This window comes from Schistocerca cancellata, chromosome 1, assembly GCF_023864275.1.
Source record: "Schistocerca cancellata isolate TAMUIC-IGC-003103 chromosome 1, iqSchCanc2.1, whole genome shotgun sequence".
Classification (NCBI taxonomy): Eukaryota; Metazoa; Arthropoda; class Insecta; order Orthoptera; family Acrididae; genus Schistocerca; species Schistocerca cancellata.
In genome coordinates this window covers 36,030,106-36,039,507 of record NC_064626.1, presented here as the reverse complement: position 1 = coordinate 36,039,507, position 9,402 = coordinate 36,030,106, and positions in this window count along the sequence as shown.

Sequence of the window (9,402 nt, the reverse complement as noted above, 5' to 3'; positions counted from 1 at the left end):
ATCGACGATTGCAATAAAGAAGGAATAGTGCATCCGATAAGAGATACTCGCCTCCCAATAGAAGATCCTGTCGTTGCCATGGAAACATTACTCGATTTAGAAACAGAAAGCATAGAAACTATAGTATTTTATAGCGACGCAACTTCTGTGTTAATTCGTCATTGTGAGGGATCGGCGGATGCAATAAAGAAGGAATAGTGCATCCGAAAAGAGATAATCTCCTCCCAATTGAAGATCCAGACGTTGCCATGGAAACCTATAGTATTTCATAGCGACGCAATTTCTGTGTTAATTCGTCATTGTGAGGGATCGACGGATGCAATAAAGGAGGAATAGTGGATCCGAAAAGAGATACTCTCTTCCCAATAGAAGATCCTGTCGTTGCCATAGAAACGTTCCTCGATTTAGAAAGAGAAGTCATAGAACCAATAGTATTTCGTAGCGACGCAATTTCTGTGTTAATTCGTCATTGTGAGGGATCGACGGATGCAATAAAGGAGGAATAGTGGATCCGAAAAGAGATACTCTCTTCCCAATAGAAGATCCTGTCGTTGCCATAGAAATGTGCCTCGATTTAGAAAGAGAAGGCATAGAACCTATAGTATTTCATAGCGAAGCAAATTCTGTGTTAATTCGTCATTGTGAGGGATCGACGGATGCGATGAAGAAGGAATAGTGCATCCGAAAAGAGATACTCGCCACGCAATAGAAAATCCTGTCGTTGCCATAGAAAAGTTCCTTGATTTAAAAAGAGAAGGCATAGAACCTATAGTATTTCATTGCGACGCAATTTCGCTGTTAATTCGTCATTGTGAGGGAGTCACGGAAGCAACAAAGAAGGATAATGCATCCAAAAAGGGATACTCGCCTCCCAATACAAGATCCTGTCGTTGCCACAGAAACGATCCTGGATTTAGAAAGAGAAGGCATTGAACCTATAGTATTTCATAGCCACGCAATATCTGTGTTAATTCGTCATTTTGAGGGATCGACGGATGCAATAAAGAAGGAAATGTACATTCGAAAAGAGATTCTCGCCTCCCAATAGAAGATCCATTCGTAGCCATAGAAACGTTCCTCGATCTAGAAAGAGAAGACATAGAACCTATAGTGTGTAATAGCGACGCAATTCCTGTGTTAATTCGTCATTGTGAAGGATCGACGGGTGCAATAAAGGTGGAATGGTGCATCCGAAAAGAGATACTCGCCTCCCAATAGAAGATCCCTTCATTGCCATAGAAACGTTCCTCTATTTAGAAAGAGAATGAATAGAACCTATAGTATTTCATAGCGTCGCAATTTCTGTGATAAATCGTCATTGTGAGGGATCGACGGATGCAATAAAGAAGGAACAGTGCATCCGAAAAGAGATACTCGCCTCCCAATAGAAGACCCAGTCTTTGCCATAGAAACATTCCTCGATTTAGAAAGAGAAGGCATAGAACTTAGTGTTTCATAGCGACGCAAATTCTATGTTAATTCGTCATTGGGAAGGATCGACGGATGCAATAAAGAAGGAATAGTGCTTCCAAAAAGAGATACTCGCCTCCCAATAGAAGATCCTGTCGTTGCCATTGAAACGTTCCTCGATTTAGAAAGAGAAGGCATAGAACCTATAGTATTTCATAGCGACGCAATTTCTGTGTTAATTCGTCATTGTGAGGGATCGACAGTTGCAATAAGGATGGAATAGTGCATCCGAAAAGAGATACTCGCCTCCCAATAAAAGATCCTGTCGTTGCCATAGAAACGCCCCTCGATTTAGAAAGAGAAGGCATAGAACCTATAGTATTTCATAGCGACTCAATTTCTTTGTTAAATCGTCACTGTGAGGGATCGACGGATGCAATAAAGAAGGAATAGAGCATCCGAAATGTGATACTCGCTTCCAAATAGAAGATCGTGTCGTGGCCATAGAAACGTTCCTCGATTTAGAAAGAGAAGGCATAGAACCTACAGTATTTCATAGCGACGCAATTTCTGTGTTAATACGTCATTGTGTGGGATCGACGGATGCAATTAAGAAGAAATAGTGCTTCCGAAAATAGATACTCGTCTCCCAATGTAAGATCCTGCCGTTGCCGTAGAAACGTTCCTCAATTTAGAAAGAAATGGCATAGAACGTGTAGTATTTCATAGCAACGCAATTTCTGTGTCAATTCGTCATTGTAAGGAATCGACAGATGCAATAATGGAGGAATAGTGCCACTGAAAAGAGATACTCGCCTCTCAATATAATATCTTGTCGTTGCCATAGAAACGTTCCTCGATTTAAAAGAGAAGGCATAGAACCTATAGTATATCATAGCGTCGCTATTTCTCTGTTAATTCGCCATTGTGAGGGATCGACGGATGCAATAAAGAAGGAATAGTGCATCCGAAAAGAGATAGTCGCGTCCCAATATAAGATCCAGTCGTAGCCATATATAGGTTCCTCTATTTAGAAAGAGAAGGCTTAGAACCTATAGTATTTCATAGAGACGCAAACTCTGTGTTAAGTCGTCATTGTGAAGGATCGACGAATGCAATAAAGAAGGAATAATCATCCGAAAAGAGATAATCGCCTCCCAATATAAGATCCTGTCTCTGCCATAGAAACGTTCTTCGATTTAGAAAGAGGAGGCATAGAACCTATAGTATTTCATAGCGACGCAATTTCTGTCTTCATTCGTCATTGTGATGGATCGACGGGTGCCATAAAGATGGAATAGTGCATCCGAAAGAGATACTCGCCTCCCAATAGAAGATCCCTTCATTGCCATAGAAACGTTCTTCAATTTAGCAAGAGAAGGCATAGAACTTATAGTATTTCATTGCATCGCAATTTCTGTGTTTAATCGTCATTGTAAGGGATCGACGGATGCAATAAAGAAGGAGTAGCGCATCCGAAAAGAGATACTCGCCTCCCAATAGAAGATCCAGTCTTTGCCATAGAAACATTCCTCGATTTAGAAAGAGATGGCATAGAACTTATAGTATTTCATAGCGACGCAAATTCTATGTTAATTCGTCATTGGGGAGGATCGACGCATACAATAACGAAGGAATAGTGCATCCGGAAAGAGATACTCGCCTCACAATACAAGATCCTGTCGTTGCCATTGAAACGTTTCTCGATTTAGAAAGAGAAGGCGTAGAACCTATAGTATTTCATAGCGACGCAATTTCTGTGTTAATTCGTCATTGTGAGGGGTCGGCGAATGCAATAAAGGTGGAATAGTGCATCCGAATAGAGATACTCGCCTCCCAATAGAAGATCCTGTCGATGCCATAGAAACATTCCTCGATTTAGAAAGAGAAGGCATAGAACTTATAGTATTTCATAGCGACGCAATTTCTGTGTTAATTCGTCATTGTGAGGGATCGACGGATGCAATAAAGAAGGAATAGTGCATCCGAAAAGAGATACTCGCCTCACAATAGAAGATCCTGTCGTTGCCATAGAAACGTTCCTCGATTTAGAAAGAGAAGGCATTGAACCTATAGTATTTCATAGCGACGCAATTTCTGTATTAATTCGTCATTGTGAGGGTTCGACGGATGCCATAAAGAAGGAATAGTGCATCCGAAAAGAGATACTTGCCCCCCAATAGAAGATCCAGACGTTGCCATAGAAACGTGCCTCGAATTAGAGAGAGAAGGCATAGAACCTATAGTATTTCATAGCGACGCTATATCTGTGTTAATGCGTCGTTGTGAGGGATCGACGAATGCAATAAAGAAGGAATAGTGCATCCGAAAAGAGATACTCGCCTCCCAATAGAAGATCCTGTCGTTGCCATGGAAATATTACTCGATTTAGAAAGAGAGGCGTAGAAACTATTGTATTTCATAGCGACGCAATTTCTGTGTTAATTCGTCATTGTGAGGGATCGACGGATGTAATAAAAAATGAAGAGTGCATCCGAAAAGAGATACTTGCCCCCCAATAGAAGATCCAGACGTTGCCATGGAAACGTGCCTCGATTTAGAAAGAGAAGGCATAGAACCTATAGTATTTCATAGCGAAGCAATTTCTGTGTTAATTCGTAATTGTGAGGGATCGACAGATGCAATAAAGAAGGAATAGTGCATCCGAAAAGAGATACTCGCCTCCCAATAGAACAACCTGTCGTTGCCATAGAAACGTCCCGCGATTTAGAAAGAGATGGCATAGAACCTATAGTATATCATAGCGACGCTATATCTGTGGTAATTCGTCATTGTGATGGATCGACGAATGCAATGAAGAAGGAATAGTGCATCTGAAAAGAGATACTCGTCTCCCAATAGAAGATCCTGTCGTTGCCATAGAAACGTTCCTCGATTTAGAAAGAGAAGGCATAGAACCTATAGTATTTCATAGCGACGCAATTTCTGTGTTAATTCGTCATTGTGAGGGATCGACGGATGCAATAAAGAAGTAATAGTGCATCCGAAAAGAGAAACTCTCCTCCCAATAGAAGATCCTGTCGTTGCCACAGAAATGTTCCTCGATTTAGAAAGAGAAGGCATAGAACCAATAGTATTTCATAGCGACGCAATTTCTGTGTTAATTCGCCATTGTGGGGGTTCGACGGATGCCATAAAGAAGGAATAGTGCATCCGAAAAGAGATACTCGCCTCCGATTAGATGATCCAGACGTTGCCATAGAAATGTGCCTCGATTTAGAATGACAAAGCATAGAACCTATAGTATTTCATAGCGAAGCAATTTCTGTGTTAATTCGTCATTGTGAGGGATCGACGGATGCAATAAAGAAGGAATAGTGCATCCGAAAAGAGATACTCGCCACCCAATAGAAAATCCTGTCGTTGCCATAGAAAAGTTCCTTCATTTAGAAAGAGAAGGCATAGAACCTATAGTATTTCATAGCGACGCAATTTCGGTGTTAATTCGTAATTGTGAGGGATTCACGGATGCAACAAAGAAGGAATAATGCGTCCGAAAAGAGATACTCGCCTCCCAATATAAGATCCTGTCGTTGGCACAGAAAAGTTCCTCGATTTAGAAAGAGAAGGCATTGAACCTATAGTATTTCATAGCCACGCAATATCTGTGTTAATTCGCCATTGTGAGGGATCGACGGATGCAATAAAGAAGGAATTGTACATTCGAAAAGAGACACTCGCCTCCCAATAGAAGATCCATTCGTAGCCATAGAAACGTTCCTCGATTTAGAAAGAGAAGACATAGAACCTATAGTGTTTAATAGCGAAGCAATTCCTGTTTTAATTCGTCATTGTGAGTGATCGACGGATGTAATAAAGAAGGAATAGTGCACCCGAAAAGAGATAATCGCCTCCCAATATAAGATCCTGTCTCTGCCATAGAAACGTTCTTCGATTTAGAAAGAGGAGGCATAGAACCTATAGTATTTCATAGCGACGCAATTTCTGTCTTAATTCGTCATTGTGAAGGATCGTCGGGTGCAATAAAGGTGGAATAGTGCATCCGAAAAGAGATACTCGCCTCCCAATAGAAGATCCCTTCCTTGCCATAGAAACGTTCCTCTATTTAGAAAGAGAAGGCATAGAACCTATAGTATTTCATAGCGTCGGATTTCTGTGTTAAATCGTCATTGTGAGGGATTGACGGATGCAATAAAGAAGGAATAGTGCATCCGAAAAGAGATTCTCGCCACCCAAAAGAAGATCCAGTCTTTGCCGTAGAAACATTCCTCGATTTAGAAAGAGAAGGCATAGAACTTATAGTATTTCATAGCGACGCAAATTCTATGTTAATTCGTCATTGGGAAGGATCGACGGATGCAATAAAGAAGGAATAGTGCTTCCGAAAAGAGATGCTCGCCTCCCAATAGAAGATCCTGTCATTGCCATTGAAACGTTCCTCGATTTAGAAAGAGAAGGCATAGAACCTATAGTATTTCATAGCGTCACAATTTCTGTGTTAAATCGTCATTGTGAGGGATCGACGGATGCAATAAAGAAGGAACAGTGCATCCGAAAAGAGATACTCGCCTCCCAATAGAAGACCCAGTCTTTGCCATAGAAACATTCCTCGATTTAGAAAGAGAAGGCATAGAACTTATAGTGTTTCATAGCGACGCAAATTCTATGTTAATTCGTCATTGGGAAGGATCGACGGATGCAATAAAGAAGGAATAGTGCTTCCAAAAAGAGATACTCGCCTCCCAATAGAAGATCCTGTCGTTGACATTGAAACGTTCCTCGATTTAGAAAGAGAAGGCATAGAACCTATAGTATTTCATAGCGACGCAATTTCTGTGTTAATTCGTCATTGTGAGGGATCGACAGTTGCAATAAGGATGGAATAGTGCATCCGAAAAGAGATACTCGCCTCCCAATAAAAGATCCTGTCGTTGCCATAGAAACGTCCCTCGATTTAGAAAGAGAAGGCATAGAACCTATAGTATTTCATAGCGACTCAATTTCTTTGTTATATCGTCACTGTGAGGGAATGACGGATGCAATAAAGAAGGAATAGAGCATCCGAAAAGAGATAGTCGCCTCCCAATATAAGATCCAGTCGTAGCCATATATAGGTTCCTCTATTTAGAAAGAGAAGGCTTAGAATCTATAGTATGTCATAGATACGCAAACTCTGTGTTAAGTCGTCATTGTGAAGGATCGATGAATGCAATAAAGAAGGAATAATGCATCCGAAAAGAGATACTCGCCTCCCAATATAAGATCCTGTCGTTGCCATAGAAACGTTACTCGATTTAGAAAGAGGAGGCATAGAACCTATAGTATTTCATAGCGACTCAATTTCTTTGTTAAATCGTCATTGTGAGGGATCGACGGATGCAATAAAGAAGGAATAGTGCATCCGAAAAGAGATACTCGCTTCCAAATAGAAGATCGTGTCGTGGCCATAGAAACGTTCCTCGATTTAGAAAGAGAGGGCATAGAACCTACAGTATTTCATAGCGACGCAATTTCTGTGTTAATACGTCATTGTGAGGGATTGACGGATGCAATTAAGAAGAAATAGTGCTTCCGAAAATAGATACTCGTCTCCCAATATAAGATCCTGCCGTTGCCATAGAAACGTTCCTCTATTTAGAAAGAGAAGGCATAGAACCAATAGTATTTCATAGCGACGCAATTTCTGTGTTAATTCGCCATTGTGGGGGTTCGACGGATGCCATAAAGAAGGAATAGTGCATCCGAAAAGAGATACTCGCCTCCGATTAGATGATCCAGACGTTGCCATAGAAATGTGCCTCGATTTAGAATGACAAAGTATAGAACCTATAGTATTTCATAGCGAAGCAATTTCTGTGTTACTTCGTCATTGTGAGGGATCGACGGATGCAATAAAGAAGGAATAGTGCATCCGAAAAGAGATACTCGCCACCCAATAGAAAATCCTGTCGTTGCCATAGAAAAGTTCCTTCATTTAGAAAGAGAAGGCATAGAACCTATAGTATTTCATAGCGACGCAATTTCGGTGTTAATTCGTAATTGTGAGGGATTCACGGATGCAACAAAGAAGGAATAATGCGTCCGAAAAGAGATACTCGCCTCCCAATATAAGATCCTGTCGTTGGCACAGAAAAGTTCCTCGATTTAGAAAGAGAAGGCATTGAACCTATAGTATTTCATAGCCACGCAATATCTGTGTTAATTCGCAATTTGTGAGGGATCGACGGATGCAATAAAGAAGGAATTGTACATTCGAAAAGAGATACTCGCCTCCCAATAGAAGATCCATTCGTAGCCATAGAGACGTTCCTCGATTTAGAAAGAGAAGACATAGAACCAATAGTGTTTAATAGCGACGCAATTCCTGTTTTAATTCGTCATTGTGAGTGATCGACGGATGTAATAAAGAAGGAATAGTGCACCCGAAAAGAGATAATCGCCTCCCAATATAAGATCCTGTCTCTGCCATAGAAACGTTTTTCGATTTAGAAAGAGGAGGCATAGAACCTATAGTATTTCATAGCGACGCTATTTCTGTCTTAATTCGTCATTGTGAAGGATCGTCGGGTGCAATAAAGGTGGAATAGTGCATCCGAAAAGAGATACTCGCCTTCCAATAGAAGATCCCTTCCTTGCCATAGAAACGTTCCTCTATTTAGAAAGAGAAGGCATAGAACCTATAGTATTTCATAGCGTCGGATTTCTGTGTTAAATCGTCATTGTGAGGGATCGACGGATGCGATAAAGGAGGAATAGTGCATCCGAAAAGAGATTCTCCCCTCCCAAAAGAAGATCCAGTCTTTGCCGTAGAAACATTCCTCGATTTAGAAAGAGAAGGCATAGAACTTATAGTATTTCATAGCGACGCAAATTCTATGTTAATTCGTCATTGGGAAGGATCGACGGATGCAATAAAGAAGGAATAGTGCTTCCGAAAAGAGATACTCGCCTCCCAATAGAAGATCCTGTCATTGCCATTGAAACGTTCCTCGATTTAGAAAGAGAAGGCATAGAACCTATAGTATTTCATAGCGACGCAATTTCTGTGTTAATTCGTCATTGTGAGGGATCGACGGATGCAATAAAAAGGAATAGTGCATCCGAAAAGAGATACTGGCCTCCCAATAGTAGATCCTGTCGTTGCCATAGAAACGTATCTCGATTTAGAAAGAGAAAGCATAGAACCTATAGTATTTCATAGCGACACTATATCTGTGTTAATTCGTCATTGTGAGGGATCGACGAATGCAATAAAGAAGGAATAGTGCATCCGAAAAGATTACTCGCCTCCCAATATAAGATCCTGTCGTTGCCATAGAAACGTCCCTCGAATTAGAAAGAGAAGGCATAGAACCTATAGTATTTCATAGCGACGCTATATCTGTGTTAATTCGTCATTGTGAGGGATCGGCGAATGCAATAAAGGAGGAATAGTGCATCAGAGAAGGCTTAGAACCTATAGTACTTCATTACGACGCAATATCTGTGTTAATTCGTCATTGTGAGGGATCTACGGATGCAATGAAGAATGAATAGTACATCCGAAAAGAGATACTCGCCTCGCAATAGAAGATCCATTCGTAGCTATAGAAACGTTCCATGATTTAGAAAGAGAAGACATAGAACCTATAGTGTTTAATAGCGACGCAATTCCTATGTTAATTCGTAATTGTGAGTGATCGACGGATGCAATAAAGAAGGAATAGTGCATACGAAAATAGATACTCGCCTCTTAATATAAGATCCTGCCTTTGCCATAGAAACGATCCTCGATTTAGAAAGAGAAGGCATAGAACCTATGGTATATCATAGCGACGCAATTTCTGTGTAATTCTTCACTGTGAAGGATCGACGGATGCAATAAAGATGGAATAGTGCATCCGAAAAGAGATACTCGCCTCCCAATAGAAGATCCCTTCATTGCCATAGAAACGTTCCTCTATTTAGAAAGAGAAGGCATTGAACCTATAGTATTTCATAGCGTCGCAATTTCTGTGTTAAATCGTCATT